The sequence below is a fragment of the Marmota flaviventris genome, chromosome 10 (assembly GCF_047511675.1).
Source record: "Marmota flaviventris isolate mMarFla1 chromosome 10, mMarFla1.hap1, whole genome shotgun sequence".
In the NCBI taxonomy this organism is placed as follows: Eukaryota; Metazoa; Chordata; class Mammalia; order Rodentia; family Sciuridae; genus Marmota; species Marmota flaviventris.
Window position 1 is genome coordinate 54,341,284 of NC_092507.1, and position 25,284 is coordinate 54,366,567.

The window sequence follows — 25,284 nt, forward strand, 5'->3', positions numbered from 1 at the left end:
GAATTAATGAATATAACATCATATGAAATGAATTAGTCCACTCTTACCAGTGAGGCCATCTGCAATGGTGGAATCTTTTAAAGAACAAGCAGAGCTTGATAAAGGATGGTCACCACAGGCATTGTGGGGGAACTTCAAGGAAAAGCAGTCATGGGTTATAGGTACACAAATGGCCAAGATTGTGTTCCAGTAAAGCACAATACAAAAATAGGAAGTGGACCATATTTGGTACACTATAGTTCTCCATGCCCAGAACAAATGGTAGCTACAAATTCCCATTTTCTCTATTCTATTTCCTTCTGAAAATCTTTCCTATGTTCCCCAATTTCCACAAGCTGAAGCCTCTGTGCTGTAGTCTGAAGAGTACTTTCAGCCTCCCTGATATTTAATGCTCTTTTTCTTCTCTTCACGTTCTCACATTGTTCTGTGCAGATATCATTCTTCGTATTTTCTGCTTAGTCAAATACAACTTGTCCTTTATGGTAGATGTCTTCAATGGGGTAAGGGGGACATATCAGAATCCCCTGAGAACTCTTTTGACATTAAACATAGTGCTCATCTCTCATATTATGTACACATAGGCTAGCGAGGACAGGAAAGCAGGGTCACAAGATTGTTTGAAAAGGTTCCTCAGCTTATTCAAGCAATTCCCACTGTCCCCCAAGACCACACCTTTATTTAAGTTTTTCCTAGGCCAGGCATTGTCCTGGGTACTGGGGATGCAACAGTGAACTTGACAATAAAGGCTCTTGTCTCTGGAAATAGCAGAGATAGGCAACAACATGTGCCCAAAGAGTAATAAGATAATGGAATAAGGAGTGCCCGGAGGGGGGGATTGGGAGGATAAGGAGGTGCTACTTTAGATGGAGGTTGGGAAGGCTTGAGGAGGCTGCAACCAGCTAAACCCTGAGTACAGAGATCTAGAGAACTGTAGGCAGAGGGGAAAGCATGCTTTCATCTTTCCCTTTTCTGAAAATGTTATTGAACATAATAATATTGCAGTAGAAAGACTCATAAAGACGGCAAAAACAGTTCTCTCATTTAGAGTAGTCAGATAAAATACAGGAATTCCTAGTTCAATTTGTATTTGAGAGGAACAAGAAGTAATTTTTTAGTATAAAGACTTATTATAGTATGAGCACTAAAAAAAACATGTTGTTTATCTAAAATTTAAATTTAACTGGGTGCCTTGTTTTTTGTTTGGATTTGTTTGTTTGTTTGTTTGAGCTAAATCTAACAAGCCTACATTTTACTCATAGGAAAAAGTGGCCCATGATAAATCATACCTAATGTCATCCAGCTCCTTTGGAGCTGACCTGGAACAAAATCTGCATCTAAAGCAGACACAATTCAATTTGGTGTTGATATTTCAGAAATCTTACATTTTTTTTAGTGGTCTTTCATTGGATGGCATATCACCTCTAACTTTTTAAAAATCATACTCTAAGTACAAATCAAGTTCTTAATTCATATATAGCTCCCCTCTATTGCAATCTTACAATAATGTCCCTTTTCTGGATACAAAAAAAATGGCACAGCCTCTACCCTCAAGTAAAATAGAAAAAAAAATAGCTTATTCAAGTCATTTAAATCTGCTTAGATCATGATAAAGGGCTGCAGCAGAGTTACACAATGATCTGAACATCTGAATAGGGAGAAATGGCTTTCAGTCATAGGAATCAAGGAAACCTTCATACAGGAGTTAACATCTGACATGGGCCTTGATTGATGGCAAGAATTTCCTAAGGGATTATAGAGAACATCATCCAGGGAAAATTGCTCAAAGGAGAAAGTAGTTAAAATAACAGGACTTGTCCAATTATGTGGTTGCAGCAGTGAATAACCAAAGGAGAAAAGTAGGAGATGTTCAACCAGGGTTGTAAAGAATCCCGAATGACAAATAAAGGAATCTTGGTGTGTGGGAGAAATTAGGGGAGTCCACAAAAAGACTCTTGATCTGGCACTTATGTAATAAGAGCCAAAAATGGATAAACCCAGTCTGAGGGCAATATAAAACATGGAGACCAGAAAGAAAGCGACTGTAAGGTCCTAGTTAAATAAGACTCTAATTTATAGCAACAGAAAAAGAAAGATAAAAATGAATGAAGTAGATATTTTTGAGGTAAAAACCCCTGAGCCTGTCAACTGATAGAATGTAGAAGTTAAGGAAAACGAAAGCATTGATAATAAAGCTGAAATTTAAATTTAGATGACTAGGGAAATAAAAATATGGAAGTCGGTGAAAGGGGTGGATTTTAGGTGGATTGAAGATGCTGACTTTATCTTTAAACACTGGGTTAGAGAATTTCACAGCCATTGAAGTCATCATGATAATGCCCAATCCCTTTGTTCCATGTAAAAATGAAGTCCAATGATATAGTAAATGACTTTCTTGTGATTGCTTAATAAGCTAGTAAAATAGCTGATTTGGGAAATATTAATTCCCGGTTCTCCCAAATGGTGTTCCTTTCATAACATGATCCATCTTGCAATGAGTTTGTAGCCATGGAATAATCACGTGGTGACTTACAGTGGTCAGTTGGAAATGTAGATGTGGCACTTTGGTAACAGATCAGGGCCACTCCCTGATTTGGGAGGCATCTAAATGAACATAACATTTGAAGGTATGTAAGTAGGTGATATTTCCAAAACCAGACAGAGCTAATGAAGGTGAAGAGGGGAATTATGAATGAACAGTGGGAAGAAAAGCAAGGTTATGAACATTTATAGGAAGTGAAAAAAGGATTTAAAACAATGTATCTGGAAGGTGGCAGTAAAAGGAGAAAGATGAGATATTGTTGAAGCAAGGCCTAAAAACAAAAACAAAACCGAGACCTTTTAGGTTGTTTCTAGATGGAACATAAATGGGTGTGCAGGTAGCAGCAGCAAAGGCCATGGCAAATGAGGATTTGATGGGGCAAATGAGTGAGGGCATCATTGAAATTAGTGAGGCCCTGCACCAAAAATTAAAAAACAGAGGAGATGAGAAGGAGGAAGAGAGATGAAGAGAAGCAGGAACAAAGAAACTTCTTGAAACATGAAAGGGGAAAGCGGACAGAATTCAAAGTGACTTTTATCTTATCAGTGGGAGTTTGGATCCTAAAAAGTAAGAGGTGAGAAGCAGGAATGGGGATTTTATGAGTGGTGGAAATGTTTTGGCCTCACAACTGTGGGGAAAGAGTAGGGTCAGGATAAAACTGCATTTAGGAGACCTGCTGGGGTTGGAGTAGTACATTTGAGGTAGACCTAATCCACTTAGTATTTTTTAACTGTGGAAGCAGAGGAGAAAATAAGGACAGTGGGAATTTCCCCCAAAATTTCCAGATAGGATAATGTTTTCTTCTTTTTTTTTTTCTTTTTTTTTTTAAATTGCTGATATAAACATGTTGGATTTCATGTAAGGTAAAGAGCCAAGCTGACTGGGAATATGCAGGAGCAAGGAGTTAGGAGAATGAAGTCACATAGAGGGTCACAGGTTTCCCAAAAGTACCTTAATACCCGTCCTCCTGTTGGCCTTGGCACATGTTCTGTCATTTAGTTCTCATGATCAGCCACCATGACCTTATGAGGTCACCACGATTACCCCAATTAGACATCCTCAAACTCAGATTGAGTGAACAGTTTACTCAAGGACACACAACTGTAAATGGTAGAATTTCTTCTTCCAACCATGTCTGCTGTTACCTCCAGTTGCCAAAAAGAATATGCAGAGTTGGGCAAATCAGTGATTGAGATAGAAGAGGAATTTCAGAATTAAAATGGAATGTTTTCTACATTGATAAACTCCAATACATTGATAAGCTCCAATACATTGATAAGCTCCAATACAATGATAAGCTCCAAGTGAAGCAGCCATGACAGAAGAAGCAAAAATGTCAGTTACAGATGTAAGGGAAGGTCCAGGGATTCAGAGAGTTCTTGATTTTTTTTTTCAGAAACTTTTTGTTGAAGTATGACATTATATTATTCTGTTTTCTGTTATAACAAAATTCCTGAAGCTGGTTAATGAATGAAGAAAAGAAGTTTATTTTTCTCAGTTTTGGAGGTGGAAAGTCCAAACAAATAGCATTGTAACAGCTCAGGCAAAGGCCCCTCTTCATACATTATATCACAGCAGATGTTATTATGGTGGAAGGGATTATATGACAGTAAGCCAGAGAGACTGGGAGGGGCCAGATGTGCTTTTTTGTAACAATCCTCTTGAGAGAACTAACCAGGATCCTCTGAGAACTACATTAATTCCTTCTGAGGGCTGTACTCTCAATGACCTAGTTAGTTCCCACTAAACCCCACCTCTTAAAGATATCAAATTATCTCCCAATATTGCCATACTGAGAACCAAGTTCTCAATGCATCAACTTTTGAAGGACATACTCAACCTGTATTCAAACAGTTGTTCACAAATCACAAGTGTAGATGTCAGCACACTTTCATAAGATGAGCACACTATTTTAACCAGTACCCAGAGACAGAGACAGATCATTACCAGCCTCATGTCCTTCCTGGTTACCAAACCCCCAAGGTAACCACGGTCTTGACTTCTAACGTCAGATTGGTTTTAGTTTCTTTGAAACTTTAAGTAAATTGAATCATACTTTTTTCATGAATTTTTTTTTGTGAGTGTATGTATTTTTTTTTTTTTGTCTTGCAAGAGTTATCCCTCCCTGTTATTGCATGGAGCAGTTGTTCTGATTGAACTTAACCATGAACTTAATCTTGCAAATAATCACCACTTTCTGTAATGAAGGAGAATCCAATTATATGAGGCAGATAAGCAAAAACTAATGTACATTTCTTTTCTCTGTGCTTTCTTTGGGTTAAAAGTGGGAGGAGACCTGACAGATACATTTCTAATACATATGGAGATTTATTAAAATTGCATTTAGCATAATAGAAACTTTCTAAAGAAGTTCTGCATAATTTACTCTATAGCACCATATACAGCCTTATAATAAGAAAAGTAGGTGCAAAATTGAATATAGTTTACATAGACATTGTCAACTCAGTAAAGGGTTCAATGTACTGACGTTGAAGGAAGAAAACTATCATTATACAAGGGTTTGGAACTTTAGGATGCACCAAACTATTCTCAGTTGTTTGGGAATGATGTCCACGTAGTCCCGGAAGAAGATTTAAGGAAACACCAGCTGCTGTTCAGTAATATCTGTCCGGGAAGGCCCTCTGTTAACCACTCTGCAATACAAATATAAATAACTGGATACACTTTAAGACACAAGACATAATGTTCTGAAAAACGATGTCCCCAAGTGGTCAGAAATTTAAGCAAGTACGTGATTAGTGTAGCAAATGGATTTTAAAACCTCCAAGTTACTCAATCTCTGCTAAGGCTCCGTTTCTTCTATAAAATAAAGATAATGTTGCATCCAGTTATCTGAGTTGCTGTGAGAATCAGATGATGTGGCTTAAGAAAGCACCTTGCAAATCGTGAGGTAAGAATATAGTATTACTCTTAACTGGCTGTATGTTCTTTCTGTTTCTCATTGTGTGTCAGCGTAAAGGGTGAAAACCCAGATGGAAAGAACCACAGACTGCAGCAAAGTTTAGCAAGGTGAGGAAGAACAATGCTTTGGACCATCCGACAGGATGAGAATACAGGCTCTACTACTTAGCAATGGTCTTGACTTCAGATGAGTTATTTAATTTCCTGAGACATAAATTTATTTCTAGAATGGAGGTAATAACACTTCTTAGATTCGCCAAGAGGAACAGGTAATTGTAAGTAAAGCGCTCCTCCTGGCACAGCACCTGGTATATAGAATTATTCTAATAAATAGTGTCAGTTACCATAATACTATAATGTTAATAATAATAATAATAGTATCATAGCTTCAAGCAGCCATTTAATGTTGCTGATGTGTTAATGTTTATTAACTTCCTGGGGTACCTGTCAGGTTCTCTGTTTGGCTGTAATATTATTTACAGGAACCCTTCCAGACTAATGACAGAGGTCAGGCCCTGGACCCTAGCAGTCCACACCCTGTGGTGGCTGGGCACTTTCAGGGTTCAGGTGCCAGAGTGTGCTCAGGTGAGAGGGCTTCTGATGAGATGAGCTACTGTCCTCTCTCCACAGCACCCTCCCAAACACATCTTCTTCCTTCCTATGTTTCCTCAACAAGTCTTAGAATAAAGGAACAGTAGCACTGAGAGACCTCTAGAAGTCATCTAGCCTAACACCCACATTTCACAGCTGAAGAGTCAGAGCTCTGGCAGGCTGAGGGGCTTGTCTAAGATGAACTGGGATTAGTACCCACTTCTCCCAACTCCCAGGTCAGAGTCTTTCTTCTCCAACAAATCACCCTCAGGAAGGGGCTTCAGCCCCACCCTCTCAGTGCAAATGTAGGATTGCTCCTCCTCAAGAGCTGAGTTTGAATGGTATTACTCTTAGAATCCCCTAGACAATGTTTGCCTACAATAGCCACTCAGGAAAAAAAAAATGTGTGGCGTGAAAGTTCTAGGATACCCTCTTCTCATATTCATTTTTTAGAGCAGAGACCAACTTCAAAGACCACCTTTAAATAACTGGCTCATTTCTTCATGCTGCGGTATTGGCAAATGCCTTACATTCTAGGGAGACCTTCCTTTTTTGTTGTTGTTTTCTTTTTTTTTATGGGACTAGGGATTGAATCCAGGAGCACCTTATCACTGAGCTATACTCCATATCCCCAGTCATTTTTAATTTTTGAGATAGGGTCTCACCAAGTTGCTGAGGATCTCGTTAAATTTCTCCATATGGCCTGGAAGTTGCCATCCTCCTCCTGCTTTAACTTCCAGAATTCCTGGGATTACAGGTGTGTCAGGGCCCCGGCTGGGAAACAGAATTGCCCTGGGCAGTCAATCCATCTTCCCCTTACTATCTCCTTGCCCTGCCTGGATATACGGCTATACACTAATGCTTTTGTTGAGCTACCACAGTATGGTGGCTAAGAGAATGAGATCTGAGCCGAGAGAGAATGAGGATACTGGCTGATAATAGGTATATAAGGGCTCTAAACGTTTCCTTCTCTGTGAAGTGGGGAACACAAGACCTCCTCATATGGTGTGAATAGTGTGAAGGTTCTCAGCACAAAACTCGGCATATACTGAGTACTCAACAAATATCTTAATAGTAGGATGTGTCACAATTGGCACATTGATTTGTCTGTCTCCCCCCATTCAACTTTTATATTCTTCAAGTTTAGAACCTCATGTTGGTTGGGTTTGTGTCCACAGGACTTAGAATGGTGTTGTCTGGTTCCCAGTAGGTACTCCATGTTTCAAAGGAGATGGAGAGAGAGAAGGAAGGAAAAAAGGGTAGAACAGTTGTGGGATACAGCTGAGCTCCATCCTAAGAAACTGTAGGTCTAGGTTCAAGCCCAAGTTTTTCCAGTTACTGACTGTAGAATTTTAGCCAGTGACTCAATGTCTGCAAAACGCATTCTCTTTATTAGCAAAATGGTTCTGCTATTACTTGCTTTACAGCACTATTATAAGGATAATTTGAGATTATGTATGAGAGAGTGTTTTGTAAACTGACATAAACTTTAGAAATTTGCAAGAATCATCACTGTGAGAAGATCTGCCCTCGTTGTCTCTTTTGTCTTACCTAATAATTAATTAGTCACTGCTATGACTGCTCATGCATACAGAAGATCCTTGGCTATGTGCTGTGAGGTCTTTGCTTTCAAGATGTTTGCAGTGTGGATGGGAGGTCACAGCCCACAGCCTCCGCCTACAGCCATGGCAGGTAGCTTGAGAGAACTTCTGGGCAGGGGCCTTTGACCTCAGTCGACTTCTTCAGTGGGTGCCCAGCAGCAGCAGTCTCTGAAGTGACCCTGTAACAGCATGTGTATGCCAAGCCTGTTCAAGCCTGTCTGCTGGCCCCTTTGTCAAATGTCATCAGTATCATATTCTCATTTCCCTCATAACACACATTTTAAAGCAGAAAACTGTATTCCCCATGACGTAAATGGTACAGTGGCACAGCAGGAGGGCAGAGGGTGGCCTAATGCCAGCGGAATAGAAAGTCAGGGCTGATTTCTGACAACCCACTTCCCCACTCTGAGTACCGCGCACAGAGACAGTTCTGAGACTTTCATCTTTACCCTCATGCCCAGAGGTTCTCCTTCCTTAGATATAAATCTGCAAGCCTGTAGGTCTAAGAAACCCTAGAGAAACACAAATAAAGAGAATGTCATTTCAATGCCTCTTATACTACATCAGGGACCCATAAAGCCTTTTCAGTTGTAAAAACAGCTCCTTACTCTAAACACTCCCTGAAAGTATTGCCTCATTTCCCAGCATCCCCATCCAGATGCCTTTAGCCTACTTTTTGCATCTAAATGAGGTATTTCAGTGGATGTCCAACCTGCTTTCTTAACTCTGGGGTCTTGGGTTGCTCCAGAATATTTAGAAGGTTTAGCTCACCTAGGTGGTGTATTAGCTTTCTATTGCTGCAGTAACAAATTGCACAAACATAGTGGCTTGTAACCGCATAAATCAAGGTGTTGGCAAGGCTGCATTCCTTTCTGGAGACTTGAAGGGGAAAATCCACATTCTTGCCTTTTCTGTCTCTGAGAAGGTATGCATGGTCCGGGGCTCCTGGCCCCCTTCCATCTTCAAAGCTAGCAAGTCAAATCTTCACATCCCATCCCTGTGACTGACTTCTCTGGTTTCTTATTCCACATGTAAAGATCTGTTGATTACACTGGGCCCACTGGTCTAATCCCAAATAATCTCCTTGTTTATTTTAAGGTTAGCCCAGTAATGACCTTAAGTCTATCTGCTACCTTAATTCACCTTTGCCATATAGCAAAGCATGTTCACAGGTTGCAGAGATGAGGAGGTAAGCATCTTTGAAAGGCCATTATTCTGTATACAGAAAGTGGCTTCAGGATCTCAAAGGCTGTACAGCAGAATTGGCAAACTATGGCCCATATACTAGCCACCTGTCTATGCAAATAAGGTTTCACTAGAACACAGCCACACACATTTGCTTATGTGCTGTCTGTAGTTTTTATCATACTAAAACGGCAGAAACCATATAACCCATAAGACTAAAATATTACTATCTAGCCCGTTAGAAAACAGTACTAACTTCTCTGTGATACTCCATATACACTTATCTGGTTGTGATTGTAACACCTTGGAACATCACTCAGGCACCTTGGGGGTGTCTTCTTTATGTTTTTTTTTTCAACCTCCCACACCCACCCCCAATTTAAGCTCTATCAGTATCCTGACTGACTGTCCAACTGTTCCTTCTTGATCTCCAGTTACCATGAAACTATTCAACCCTTGCAACAACTCCAAGCACCGTAGAATGTCAAATCCCTTTACTTTGATAAATGCTGTTCCTCCTGCCTGGAATGCATTCATCTTTTCTCTCTACCTCTTGGCAAGCAAGCTTCTATTCATCCTTTAAAGCCCTGCCAAAGCATAACTTCCTCTAAGAATTCTTCCCAAAACACCCCCACCCAAGGAGCAGTAATTAGTACTATTCTTGAACAGTCTTTCTGGAATATAAGTGTCCCAATGGCAGTCATTGTTACTTTTACCCTTTTTGGTATCCCCCTGCACAGCTGGGGAAGCTGATTTCTTCTGCTCCTTGGAAAAAGGCTGTATTTTCTTGCAGATGTCAGTTCCCTTCTCCCAGCCTAAGTCTTAACCTAGCTCCAACCAAGGAGCTGGGTAAAATATGGTCAGTCTCTAAGGGCCCTAATAGCTTCAATGGTCTTTTCCATCTGGGAGGATTTTCCAGTACCTTACAGACGCTGAGGAGAGAAATCACCTGCCTTAGCTTGTGCCCTGAAGAGCTGGAAATCACCCAAGACCTCATCACTCACAGCTTTGCTCTTATAGTGGGACAGCTGGGGAGTGATGACACGTAGGACAGGGAGTAGGAGAGCAAGGACTTGCTGAGATCACCTGGTTCAGGTGGGTGGGGGTGTGGTCTTGTAAGTATTTGTTATTGACAATTCTCCAGGAACTGGTTAGAAGGCAGCTCCCGGGGCCTTTTGGAGGGAGCATCATGCTCCTTTGCAGCAATCCATGCCTGAGTCTCTGTCCACTGGCTAAAGACCCACAGGGGAATCAGGCCAAACTTGGCGCAGTACAAATGAACCCCTACTAGCTCAGGTCCCTTATATCTATCAGTGGTTCTGCTCTTGTGGCTAGAAACCTTGGTCACAACTTTGAACACCTTCCCTTCCCTAATCCCCTCTATCCCATCTTTAATGATTACATGTTTTTCCTTCCAAATATTGCTTAGAACTTACCTTTTCTCTCCCATTCTATTGTCACCCCCTGTTCTAGCCTGCATTGTTTTCAGTAAGGACCCCTGCAGTAGGGTCATCCCAGCATTCCTGACCCTAGCTACTTCCCAAGGAGAACCATCCTACAGACTACCATCAGCCTGACTGTCCCACATTCCCTCTTTCCTCATGACTCTCCCCTGTTCTGAAACTTTCTATTCCTGCATCAAATCTAGACTCCTCTGCTCCCTGCATAATCTGGCCCTTTCTGTTTTTCTTCAACACTCTTTTATTTAGTCAGATGCCTCCTCTCTACTTTTCCTTTCGTTGTGGTCCCCTGTCCTTCCTCCTCCGATTACCTTTACCTGGCTGCTTATTAATTTTAGCTCAGTGTACTTCTACAAATATTAGGAAGGGCCTGCTCTGTTCAAAGCACAAGTTCACTTCTGCTGCTGCCGGTCATTCTTTGATAATCCACCCTGCGATCTACAGTTTGCCTTTGTTGTTCTCATTCATTCTGCATCTGCGCATTCCTGCACCCCAGACTGACCAGACACCTCTTGAGGACTGTCTTAATCAGTTTTTCATTGCTAAGAGCAAGAGACCTGACAAGAACAATTTAGAGGAGGAAAAGTTTTGACTCATGGTTTCAGAGGTTCAGTCCATGGTCAGGTGACCATAGGTTTTTGGCCCCAGGTAAGGCAGAAGACATGGAAGGAGGGTGTGGGACAGGAAAAGAGAAACCAGGACGTGGTAATCAGGAAGCAGAGAGAGGTCTACTCATCAGGCACAAAATATAAACCCCAAAGGCACACCCCCAATGACCTACTTCCTCCAGCCACACCCTACCTGCATAGTTACCACCCAGTTAATCCATATCAGTGAACTCTCATAATCTAATTATTTCACCCCTGAACATTCTTGCACTGTTTTTACACATGAACTTTTGCAGGGGACACCTCCTATCTAAACCATAATAAAGACAGTGTTTCTTTGGGACTTTGGCTCTTTCTGTCCCCAATTGTGATCCCCTATTAAGTCCAGCCACCCAGACCACCTTTCCTGACCCATTTGCCATTTCCTTTTCACCTCTTCTGTTGTGTGAATAAACTGATGATAAAAAATCTCCCTCACCGGGTTGTTTGAAGATTAGAGACATTTTGCTCAGACTGGACGTCTGATGATGGTTGTGATGGTGAATGCTGTCCTTCTTGTCCATTCATCCCATGGTGCTTCAGTCTTTGGTGCATCTGCAGTTAGAGAAAGTAATAAAGGGGATTTTATCACTGGGAGACATCGACATTATTCCTGCCCCTAAATTTGAACTGGAAAATTCCACACTTAGCCACATAAATTACATTAGATTAAGGCATTTCATTTCCCCTCTTCATGAGGCAAGCATTTACTAAGTTCCTGCTGTTTACCAGGTACTGTTCAGGGCTGCCATTAGCAACTTCAGTGGCCTTTCTTATAGATGAGCCATTCCCTCTTCCTCGGCTCAGACCAACCCTCCCACCTAAATGGAAGTAAAGTATGGAAACTGTGCAATTCAAAGTTTTTGCTGAGGGTTGGGCTCCGAGCCTTCACCTCCCTCATAAATCTCACTTTCTCTCCACCCTTCTGGGCTCCTTCCTGAGGCTGAGCTGCCAGGTGCCAGCTGGGGCTTTCTGTCTGCTAGTTGGCTAGACGATTCAGTTTCAGAACACTAATTTCTAATCCAAACTACAACTATTTGAAATTCATTCAAAGTGTAACCATAATTCATTCATTCAATAAATTCAATCAGTGAATAAATTCAATTCAATCAAAGTTTGCTAAATTAAAGCAATCACTCAGCAAGACTGACTTAATCTCTAAATGTCTATTCTATATTTCTGCAATAAGATTTGTAGTATAATCTATTTTTTAAAGACTTAGCATTCCCGTGTTTACTACTCTGTCAAATAACTCAAATTTTCCTACTCCAGGGGAACCTTTTCAACCAGATAACATGACCTCGTGTGATAAATGCCAGAAGAATCACCAGAACAAAAAATAAATGAATAAATAGCAATAACAACCACGTTAGCTAGTAAGAAAACAATTTTAGAACAATTCCTCTAGGAGTTTATTATCTAGATTATATTATTTTTAAGATTGTTCTGAATCCGTGTCCAGCTGCTACATGCATGAAGCTGGCAAAAAGAGTCCAGGGTGTCAGAAGTGACATGTCAAACATCTACAGTGCTTGTGGGTATGCGTGTGTCCAGGGGGAGACTGATTTAAACCAATATTTTCTACCTTGCTTGCACATTTACATTGGCAGCATTTCACTGGTAAATATTGGTTTGAACCAAACACTGAAATCTTTAATCACATTTAAACAGACCCTGCATTATTCTCCAGTAGACAGTGCAGAGGAAAGGAAGAAACAGGAGGAAAGTGAGCACAACTGATAGCTATGATCTTTCAAGAGTAAAAAGTGAAAATCAGAATTAAGTAAAATTCTTCCAAGGGAGAACTGCCAAGAAAACCTCTGCTGAAATACAAAATTTTGTTTTTCTAAAGTCTGGAGCTGTGTTCAGTTAAGTGACGTCGTTTACGAACCAAGGGAAATTAGGGCAGGGACGGAAGTACTGCTAAATTAGGAGAAACTGGCCAAAGGAAAGCAGAGCTGTGACATACACAGGGTTGGCTTCTTTCTCTGATTCTCAAACAATTCTTGTTTGCTACTGTGTAGAGTTGGGTTGCCATGAAACCCCGGCCTAATTTTATATTTCGTTGGAAGTTCTGAATCTCTTGTATAAAGCAACTGTCTGTCTACCCGCAGAAGCTGCAAAAAAAAGCATACTGTTAACCCTCCCCAACACGCACACACTTAAAACCCACACCTGAAAGTCGCTTGGCTTTGTTGATTCTGAGTCTTCATTCACATCCAGTGGTTCTTATTGAATCACCCAGAACCCGTAAATCACCTTAAGAGACTGTAAGTCTCCTGCCAATGTGTTCCTTCCTGGAACCCACCATGACTGTACCTCTGAAAGTCCCACCTTTCACACCTTAGACAGGCTGCAAGTGCTGAGAAGTTTGCTAAGAGAGTTGGGTTTTTTGGTTTTGTTTTGTTTTTGTTTTGTTGTGGTGGTTGTTTGGGAGAGACCGTTTTCTCTCTGGATTCTATGATTATCTCTGCTTAATTAGACCACTGCCTACCACATTTTAGGGCAGATGGTGAGATTTGAGAGCAGTAGCGATTTTGTTGAAGGTGAATGGTCAGCCCTACTGAAGACCGACTGAAAGAAATATTCTAATTTTCTTTGTTTTAAAAAAAAATTTCATCAGCTCCTAGACCAGAATGAAGAGATGGGACTTCTAGAAAAAGAGTTTGAAAATCGTAGACTCAAATAGGATGGTTATCACATCAGGCTGGGGATGGAGATCTCCTGCAGCAATTCTAAAAAGAACACTTCCCAGAAGCCACCCTGGGGAGATTGCTCTGCACACCTGGGGTTTAACCTGGGAATCGCCCCAGGAGCTTCAGATGCAGCTCTTTTACAGACTGGAGTAGTGATAAGTATCAACTTTGGATTCAGGCTGGATTAGAAATTGAGTTTTAGCATGTACTTAGTGGTGTAACTTTGGGCAGATTGTGTAACCTCTCTGAGACTCAACTACTTACTGAGGTTATTGCAGAGATTAAATGAGATAATATACAAAGTCTCTCAAGCATTGCCTCATTTACAGTAGGTAAAAAATAAAGTTGTACCAATCCAAACATTCCTTTGGGACTTAGCCAAAAGAGAAAGCCACTAAAGCAATCTTAATAGTACTGAAGGCAGACCTCCTAAATCTGAATTCAGGCTCCACCAAGTCTGTGACCCTGGGAAAGATACTGAATTTCTTTGTTTCTCCATTTATAAAATAATATTATCTATTGTATGGAAACAAATACTCAAGTCATTAATTTATGATAAAGATTAATAGTTAATGGATGTGAAGTGCTTAGAAACACTGACTAGTACTCAATAAATATTAGCTATGATTCTTGTTGCATGTATTATCACCTCTTTTAAAGCAAGCATTTATGATGGAATGAATGCAGGCCTTGGAGTATTCAAGTCCCAGCTGTAGTCTCACAATTGGGAATAACACCACCCAATAAAATAAACAATAAAAATACAGCACAAGCCCCATAGACCATTTCAAATTTTCTAGTAAGCATATAAAAAAGCACAACTATTTTAACAATGTATTTTACTTAATTTATTTTATCTAAAATCAAGAAGTAACATCTATTGAGCTATTTTACAGCATTTTTATACAATGTCTTTGAAATGTTATATGTTATATTTCAGCGCATCTCACATCACATTAGTGACATTTGAAGTGCTCAATGGGTACATGTGGTTAGTAGCAACATTGGACAGTGTGGGAATTCCAGTTTCTAAAGTAAGTCCCTTCACCTTGATGAGCCTCATTGATCTCATTTGTAAAAACAGAAATACATTTAATGGCTTTGCTTGTAGAAAAAAATGAAATTTCTTTGTTAATTGGAAAAGACTGCAAGCAACAGGCTTTCTGCTCTTTGTAACACTTGCACTATCAAATGCAATGCTTTTCTCAGAGGGTGACCCACCCCAAGCCCCATGTGATCTGAGACATCACCTAAGATAGTACTGGGTAGATAGTGCTTTCCTATAGGCAGATGAAAGAGATTAAGCAGATGATGCTTCAGGAAATTGGAGAACTTCTCCTCTCTTCCTCCCGACCTTCCACATTTACACCTAACAGCAAACATATTTGCTTCTACTTCCCACATTTTTGAGATACCTTTGACAATTTTCCTTCTAAAATAAAGTTAAAATTGAGATATAAATAACCTTTGCATTCCCTCTGATAGAACCTTAATTTGAAACTTCATTGTTCTTAAACTCCTAACTTTTCCCACAAATACTACTGTCTGATATTAATAATTTACCACATGCTTATTCTCTACCACATTTTAGACTCTTGTAGCTTACTGCCATCAAATTAATAATTCATCTTCTTATAGGCTATATTGCATATAGGAAGGGCACTGAATCTAGAATCAGCAAGACTGGATTAAAGGCTTCTGCATTTACTGGTTATAGGACTTGGCATGAGATGCTTAAACTCTCTGAGTTTCATTTTCCTTTATAACATAGAGACAATAATAGTGTTCTCACAGACTATGATGAGGATTAAAAGAAATGACACATACGAAAGTGATCTATACCTGCAAAACATTAGATAAATATAAAATGGTATTAAGAGATTTATAAAGCACTCTGTGCATGTCATTCTCCTGTTGAGCAGTTTTAGATGACTCCCCAGTGCCTGCCAAGTCAAGTCAGATTCCTTAGTTTAGCATAAAAAGTTCTCCAAGTCCTGGCTGTGACCACGTTACTTTTACAAGTTAATCCCACTCTACTCAAACCAAATATTCTAACCAAATAGAACTGGTATATCTGTCCTCCTCAAACAGGAATGAATGGTGTGACATATTTCTAACTTCATTTTTCTTACGTCAAGTTTTCCATCTCTTGAAATTCCACTCATTCTTCATCAGCCTCCAAATCTCTCCTGATTTCCCTTTCCCCGTGTTCTGAAGTTCTAGCTCTGCTGCCTGTGAGCTTTGCTTGTATCTTCTTTCTTATGACAACTGAAAAATCCACTTGGAATTCTAGTAACATGTGGCGCAGAGAAACCTGCACAAAATTTACTGAATTGGGCTATTTAGGGAAAGTTAAATGACAAAATCTGCAAATGATTATGCAGCAGTCCCACAGAGGCAGAATTTTCCCCATTTAAAAACTAGCCACCCTAGAAATCCAATCAAGATTGCAGAGAAACATAGAGCTTGTTAATTGTGGTAGCATTGAATAAATCAGCGAAAAAGAAGGTGTTTTGTGGGTACTGGCAAAAAGGATAAGAAACAAGAATTATGATAGCATGTCTTTAATCCCATTCAGTAGTAGCTCCCTTTCCTTTTGGGAATGGGAATCCCGTCTTTTAATATGTTAGGCAAGTCAATAGGACAAGCAATATTTTTGAGCCACAACTAGGCAAGTGCTGCATGAAGGACAAGTCTGATCTTGAGAAGGTTAGATAGGGGAGATAAATAGAAACAGTTAGAAAATATGATCAGTCTAAAATATCAGATTTCAGCCAGGCGCCATGGCACATGCCTGTAATCCCAGCGGCTGAGGAGGCTGAGGCAGGAGAATCACAGTTCAAAGCCAGCCTCAGCAAAAGTGAGGTGCTAAGCAACTCAGTGAGACCCTGTCTCTATATAAAATACAAAATAGGGCTGGGGATGTGGCTCAGTGGTTGGGTGCCCCTGAGTTCAATCCCCAGTGCACCCGCCAAAAACAGAAAGAAAATAGCAGATTTCAGGTAGTATTGTGAGAGCTTAGAGGAAGGGAGTTTAATTCAACCTCAGAACATTTAGGAAATGGTATAGAAAAGATACTCTAGGCTGAGTCTTAAAAGGTAAGTAAGAGTTAGCCAGGTGAAAAAAAAAAAAAAAAAAAAAGCCCAGGAGAAGCACTTTGGGCAGATGGAAATGATTGAACAGAAACAGCTCTCACGTTGCAGTCACAGAGCTGAGTCTATCAGGCTTGAAAAAGGAGCCCTCTAAACCATCTGACTCCTCTCAGATTTTACACCTACCAAGTATCCTTATGATTATAATTTGGTCTCCCATGTAGAAAAGCATGAGATAACCAGGAGACATGGAAAGCTCTTTGTAGATGATTGTTCTTTCTCAATGTGAATGCATTGGCCTCTGATTTCTTTGAATTCTTATGAGTTGGGCTAGTTTGAGCTGAGTGAACTCAAAATGCACTGATAAAAATCCCATTTCTAGACCTGAATAGCTGCAGCCACTGTGAATTTTGGTCAATAGTCAAGCACCGCCACCCTTGAGGTCAATGATTGTGAGTCACAAATGTCTCAAGTGCATGCACTGCCATCTCCACTGCTACTACCTGTTTCTACGCATCTTCATCTTCTGTACAGGCTACTGGAATTAAAAAAAGCAGTAGATTTTAATTTGTTCCTGTTGCTAGAACAAAATATCTGAGCCTGTGTGATTTATAAAGAACAGAAGTTTATTTCTCAGAGTTCTGGAGACTGGAAGTATAATATCAAGGTGCCATCAGGCACAGCAGGTTCTGTGTCTGATGAGGGTTGCTCTCTTGGCTTCATGATGGCACCTTGCTGCTTCAACCTCTGGAGGAGACAAGGGATGCATCCTCATACAGAGGAATAGACAAAAGGCCTGGCAAGGTCCCTCAATCCTTGAATAAGGTTGTTTTTCCCATTCATGAGGGGTCTACTCTCATGATCTACTGAAGGCCCCACTTTTTAATGCTGTCACATGATACTATTATTATTATTCTCATTAAATGGGTTAAATAGCATAATTAACTTTCCCAAGGTTAAGGTTCAATAAATAACAGCAAGTGATAGTATTAGAATATGAACCTAAGCGATCTAACTCTAGAGACCAAGCTTTTAACCCCTATTCTATAATCTTCATAAATCTTCCCTATATATGCCTAATTTGTTATAAAAGCAACTGGACAGCAACTTTCCTCCATCTCTGATCACTTCCATGTGCCATTGGTCATTAATACCAGCCCAGATGGATTATTAAGTTCCTTGAGCATTGGTGGTGAAAGTCCCTTTCACATTGGTGGTACATGTTTTAACTGGATGAGCACAGAGTCTCATAAGTAAGTCAATGCCAAAGTCGGTCTTTTTGGAGAGCAGGTTCTGGTAAGGTAGACACTAAAAGAATGGGAGGAAGAGCAAAAGAGAGTGTACCATGAGTCAGCCAAATCAAAGATATCATTTTGCCTTGTCTAAGACCACCTCAGTTAGATAAAGATCCTTGGCCTATTTGTAATAGGCCCCATGGCTTAGCAAAAAAAAAAAAAAAATCACAAAATTTAGATCATACAATTTTATTTCAATTATCTCTCTCCTTCTTTCCTTCCCTCTCCCTTCCTTCTCCCTTCTTCTCCCCTAACCCCTTTTTTTTCCTCTCCTCTAATAAGTTTGAACAAATGGTTAAACATGTCCAAGCCCCACTTTTCTCATGTGCATAATGGAAAATGCATGTCATCATCATAATAATTTCTATCTCCAGGGGTTTCTTTTTCAAGGAAAAATGAGATATGCAAGTGAAAGTGTCTGGCACACTGTCAAGTTATATATACAAAAGCTGGTTGTGATTGGAGATTTTTAAGCTTGCTGTCTTAGATGAGTTTGCTAAAGAGAACAGCATCAAAATGACCTACTTTTCCCTGTGATTTCCCTTGAGGGCTGTGGACCTCTTCTTCAGTGAATCCACCCAGAGTGAAATCCCTGTCACATGCAGTTGCAAAGTTCCATATTCATAAAAACACATTAACAAAATCCTGTCTAAAGAAAGGCCACATAGGTCTTCCAAACTTGGCCTTTGGAAGAATTGCATTGTGCAGTTTATATTTCAGTTACTGTGTTTTGTTCTAAGAATGTTTCACTTAAGTTTGAAATGTTGAGCTCTCACTCAAATGTACTGCATTTACTACATACTCATCAAAAATATATATAGCTTTGAACATCATACTTTATGATGAAGAAATATATTGGTAACAATAAGGGAAAAGCCATAACTAAGACCATCAAATACATGGGCCAATAATCTCAACCTAACCCCTTTGGATGAGAGACTGATCTTCATAGGTATGAAACTATTTTACTTTTGTTTTTTTACATATAAAAAAAGGATTTAACTTTTTGTACTATGGGGAAAATGAAATAAGCATGCTAATTCCAAAGCACCCCGGGTTTATGGAGGAATAGACTAAGGACATCTACAGGGGTAGAAGCTAGTGCACAAATTTAGAGTCATATACCAAATGTGAAGAATCGAACAAACACACACTTCTCACTAGCGAGGATCTGAAGAGTAAAGAAGGAACCTATCTTCTTAGACTGATAATTTGGAGAATGGTAAAGGTGTTTCCAGTATAATCACTCAGTGCAGTAGACACTACCATTCCTGAGGCATCTTACCCCATGTTGTGACCCAGCACCCCACCCAGCGACAGGCTTGACACATAAGAGATGCCCTATGCATTTTGTGGAACAAATGAATAAGGGAACAGCTTTTTGTACAATTCTCCATGTTTAATGAACCACTGCTCAGGTGTGTCAGAGTTTGGTGAAAACCAATAATTTCTAACTGAAGGAGGCGGTTTCCTGAAGTTATGCAGTGGGAGGGACATTTTAGGATTCCCTGGCCAGCCTTACATTGGCTCCCTTCTCTCAGGTCAAAGCTAAACTCCACCTGATTTAGTATCACATACATCCATCTACCCTCAAGAAAGTGACCCAGGACCAGAGACGAAGGGGTGAGAAGGGAGGAAAAAGTTCCTGACATGTGTCAGGCATTACACCAAATGCTTAGTATATGATGACTCATTCAATTCTCACAGCTGGTTTAGGCCTCTTCCTGTTTCCCAGGTGACGAGGTGGAGATACAACAGGCTACCTAACTCGTCTAAGATCACACTTCTAGCAAGTGGCACAGTCAGGATTTATAAACAGCTGTAAGACTCTAAAGTAATCTACTGAATTTTGGATTAGTAGGAGCAACCCAGTCTATGTCATCTCAAAACCAACATCTTTTTGTTGTTATAACTCAGCTCTGTGAGACTTAAAATTTTGTTTCAAATAACCATGGCTACAGCTTAACCAAAGGAAAGGAAATGTGTTTTTGCAAATCCTACTCTTGCTTCTTTTTTTTTTTCATCTTAAAGCTTGCTCAGAAAAGCAAAAGACAAAGAAAAGTTCCCAAATCATAAGTTTAGAAGTCAGTAAATTTTCATAAAATGGACAGTTATTTAATCAACACTCAGACCAATAAATATATCATTGCCAGACCTGTAGAAAGCCTCTCAAGTCCATCTTGGTCATTAATCTCCCACCCCAAGATAACCACTATCTTGACTTCTAACATTGTAGATTCGTTTTTGCATCTTTGGAACTTTAAATAATTGAACCGTACTTTTTTTCATATATTTTTTTAACATTTGGTTTCTTTTGCTCCACACTTATACTTAGAAGACAGCATTCATTTATGCTTAGGAGATGCATGTGGGAGTTCTGATTGACTTAACCACTAACATAACCTTGTAAGTAGAAACCACCCTCTGTAATGAGAAGAAAGTTCAATGATGTGAAGCTGATAAACATGGTGATTTGCATTTATTTTCTATGTGGAGGAAAATGACAAATTTCTGATTTATTCTGAGCTATATTAAAAAATACATATAGGTGGAATTTGTAGCAAATTTATATTTGTAGTATACTGTGAAGGTTTTACCTACTAATCACGTGTATTTGGGCATTGACTTTTCTGGACCTCAGTATACTTTTCTGTATTAAGAATGATGATATCCACTGAAGAACAAATAAACATTTAAAAAAAGAAAATGATGACATGAAGAGTTTCAATGTTAAATGTTAGAGAGCCTCTGTCCCTACTTTTTCATGAGATCAGTTGGATAATGAGATCACACTTGGCTGCACAGATTGAAGACCAGCTTCTAGGGCACTTGAGGTCTGTTACCAGCTCAGCCATTGACTTCATAAATGCTAAAATCTCTTCCCATGTTTTCTAACAACGAACAGCTAACTATCCGTGGCCAGGCAGAGGTTTCCAATTACCTTTCCTAATGTCACCCTTCTCTGGATATGTCCTTCTTCCCAACTCCATTCTTATAACACCCACACACTGGTACTGAATTCTCAAGAAATAACTGGAGAAACTGGACTATGAACCAAATAGTAATTGAATTGAAAAAAATATTAAAACAGAAAAAAGTAAAGACATTGAATGAAAAAAGATTATTCTGCTCAACCATTTGCATAGTTGTGACTCTATTTGTCATATGTATGTACACACCCACATATACATGCATATATACATGAATGGATACACACCAAGGGATTAACAGTGGTGATCTCTCATAAAAAAAGTGAGATTTTTATCATTACAAGGTTGTCTTATTTGTAATTTTTTAAAATTTTTACAGTGTACTTGTATCCCATCTGTAACAATAAATGAGATATTTGCAAGAGGTGTATGATAATTTTTAAATTATCATGTTTTTATATCTATTCTCCTATGACTCTGCCTTCATCATGAGACTAGAATAGTTTTCCCACCTCAGTTTACAAGTAAATAAATTACTTAGGTAATTTTCCTGAGGCTGCCCACTGAAGCAAGATGAGAACTACACCTGGTCTTCCAAGTAAATATTGCACAGCCTCCCTTTCCTGAGGGCTGCATAAAGTGGATCAGAAAAGGGAAGAGGAGACTCAAGAGCTGACAACATTTGGGAAAGCAATTATGCAACTTTAGCTAGAAAAGACTCAAAAGATGACATGCAACTTTAAATGCAGCATTTTCAATAATACCTGTGCTTTTCAGTGCTGAAGTGAAACCTCTATTTCACAGACCAAGATACAGTCTGGCTAGAAATCTGGAGGGACTATTTTCTCTTAACAATTTAACCTCTGACCTCTTAGCTTGTGCCTTAAGTTAAATCAGAGATAATCATACCTCTTCCATGTCTAACGCACAGAGGTGTTGCAAGGATTAATGAATAGTGTGTTTGGAGCTCCTTAAAGAAAAGAGCTATTTGAATGCCATGTATTATTACTAGATTGATAGTAATTATAATCATTAATCCATTTTCTTTTCCTGTTTCTCGGGATCAAAAACAATACCTACCAGGCCTGCAAAAGGAAGAAATTCTTCCTTTGCCACTCTTGTTGGAGTGAAAGAAAGAGAAAAAAAAAAAAAAAGGAGGAAAGGAAGGTAGTTGTTATCCTTGCTCCTTCCCTCTGAAAATATTTGAAACCAGAGTTGACTGAATGACCATACATGGTTACATTAGCTACTGCTACTCTTTTGAGACTTACTTCTACAGAGTTAAGCTTGTTTTTTCTTGGGACCAGCTTAAGTAAGATAAGCACAGAGCCAGCCCCATGGGCATACAATCTGTATGGTTGCACAGGACCCCATGCTCAGAGGGACTCCATGTTTGCCATCTTGAAACTCCTAATTTATTTTTGTACTTGTGTTTTGTAAGTGAAATCAGATGAGACAATGGAGTGTGTGCCAATGGCACACACTTGACTCATACACTGTCCAACATCCTGCCACCTTCCTGTCTTCCCTGGGCTGGTTCACCTGGTTATTATTTTATTTTGTTTTGTTTTCAGTGCTAAGGGTCAAACCCAGGGCCTTGTTAATGCTAAGCAAGCACTCTACCACTAAGCTACATCCCCAGTCTTTAGGTTTCTACCATCCTCTTCCTTTGATCCCTGGCACCCCAAGAGTCTTCCAGCCTCCTTCCTCCTGCCCCCATGCATGATCACTGCTTCTCTCCATCCCCACCAGGTTTCTGGGTGCAAGTACAGGGAGGATCTGATTTGGTCCCCTGTGCCTTGCAAAGTATAAAGTGTGGGTATGGCTGTAGTTGTTCCTGCCCTGGGCTGGTAAGGCTGTAATGTGGTGGACAGAGACCATGTCTTGGTGGGAATAAGCCTTTTGCTTACCTCTGATTCAGGTAACTAGCACATCCCAGAAAAGAATTTGGGGTACTCATAGGGATACACATAATACCTTAAGGATTATTCTGCTATGGAGGGCCCACCTCTTGCTGGGGCATAGCAGTCTGGCAACTGGCAAGAGAGGTACCCAGTAGTTGGTAAGCTATATGTATGTATGCCCTAAGTTGTAAGAGGCAAAGCCTTTGGTCTTCTGGGAATGTCTGTACTCATCTCACGATATGCCAATGCCTGAAAGAATATGACATTAAGTAAAACTCATGAAGCCATTCATTAATTGTGACAAGCATACCACAAGATGTGAGATGTCAACAATGGATAAACCAGGATGCAGAATATGTGGAAAACCTTCTACATTATCTTTGCAACTTTTCAGCCAGTGTAAAAGTATTTTAAAACTGGAAGTTTGGGGGTAGAGAGAACCTCAACATGACAGAAGAAAAGAAGAAATATCATCACTAGTACCTCTAACAGCACTTTTTCCTGCTTTGGGAACAAGGGTCCCTGTACTTTCAATTGTACATTGAGCCCTGCAAATGATGCTGCAGTTCTTACTGTAATATCCCTTGTTGAATATGCAGCTCTGCTATCTTCCTTCCAATTCCTCTTCCTGTTCTTCTTCACTCTCAGTGCTAGGCCTTTGAGTTTCTTTGAGTATCATTAATAATTACTTGTATGTATCGATCACCTACTAAGAACTGGCTACTCTACTAGGCACTTTATATATTTTATCTCATTTAATCCCTTTATAACTTCATGGGATAAATATTCTTTTTTCGTATTTTATAGATGTAGGAAGTTGAGATGTAGTATCATACAATAACTAGTAGAAGACAAAGTCAATATTTCTGATTGTTACTTCAAAGCTGAAGCTTTTTGTGTAGTAATTGCATAAGTGCTGTTCTGCCTCCAGATACCCAAGGCTTGGCAGGCTGCTTGGGCAGGCACTTTGGTTTCCATTTCTCCAAGTATTTCCTGGGTGTCTAGGGGACCAAACACTGGTGTGATGCCAGAGTTGCCAAGTTGTAGCATGGAGGCCAGTCCTGAGCTGCAATGGTCACTTTCTTTGGTTATGTCCAAGAAGGCGTTTCAGGCCTCCTATCTCATATATAGTCCGTTTTTTAAAAATATGTATTTTTTTAGTTGTAGGTGGACACAATACCTTTATTTTATTTTTATGTGGTGCTGAGGATTGAACCCAGTGCTTCACACATGCCAGATGAGTGCTCTACCACTGAGCCACAGCCACAGCCCAATCTTATGCCTGTGCCCCCCTACCTTAGTTAGTAGCTATGATAAATGATAAGGCAGTCCTGACTGTGGATTAAGACTTTGGAAAGTGACAAGTCTAACTACATAACTTCAAAATATAATAAATTTTTTGCTGAAAAAATATTGTGGTTGACCTGAAGAATAGAGGGCCATGGTGCAAAATTCTTTGGCATCTATCAGCCAGTCCCACACCTCATTTTGGACCAAGTCTGGAAGCACAGTACTTATGCGCTTATGCTGTCATGGCCACAAATGAGCTGCTGGTATGCTGGTATACCTAATCATTATGTCTTTGAAGAGTGCTCCTCTGTTTTCAAAGCTTCTGCTGGTATACTTACTATGTTTTCTATGTGGTTAGAGTAGAATGACTTCTCCTTTTTCCTCTTCATGAAGGAGAACCATACTATATCATCTTACAGTTGTTTTGCATACAAGACAGTAAAGCCCAAGGCATTGGGAGATGGTTGCACTTTTTATTTTGTTAGAGGGAATGGGGTCGGGAAGGCTCTTTACCTTTGGGTAAGGTTCGTTGGAAGAAGTGTTCTTCTGGAAGTAAACCCAGGAGGCAAGGGGGTGTTTGGGGACACACTATGGAGTGAGGAAAATCTTCATGATGAGGCAGTATTGCAAAAGAGAAGAAGAAAGCCATTAAATACATTTTATTAAAAACACCTCAATTCTTGTCTACACATTTTTGAGGAGTGTGAAAAAATGGAGGAAGTTACGTCTGGTGGTTTTGTGGCTTTTCAAGTATGACATACAGGATATTGAATTTTAACCCCTCTTTATCCTGAGGTGTACCAGTATTAGGGGAATAAACAAAGAAAGGATTCTTTGAAATGTGCATCTGTGGCCAATTGATTCCATTCACTTGGAATTACACTTCTGTTTACTCCCTTTCTGTCTCAAGTACTGGAGTGCCACACACACAAAATTATTCGTATAAAAATAAAAAGCTATGTGGTCTCACTAGGATTTCTGTATAATTGTATAAGAAATGTGCTCTAAATCAGACATGAATGTTATATTAGGACTCCAAAATAAATTTCTTATTTTATTAGTGCCTATTGTGTGCATTCCAGAAATCTCAGCAGGGTGAATGGATGTCACTTCCCTCAAAAATGTTCAAGAA

At 39.7% G+C, this 25,284-nt stretch overlaps 1 protein-coding gene across 1 annotated transcript in view; it reads left to right on the forward strand.

The window, feature by feature from the left end:
- Positions 1 to 25,284, forward strand: part of Pde4b (phosphodiesterase 4B) — a 424,568-nt gene that overhangs the window by 356,524 nt on the left and 42,760 nt on the right. The window lies entirely within an intron of this gene.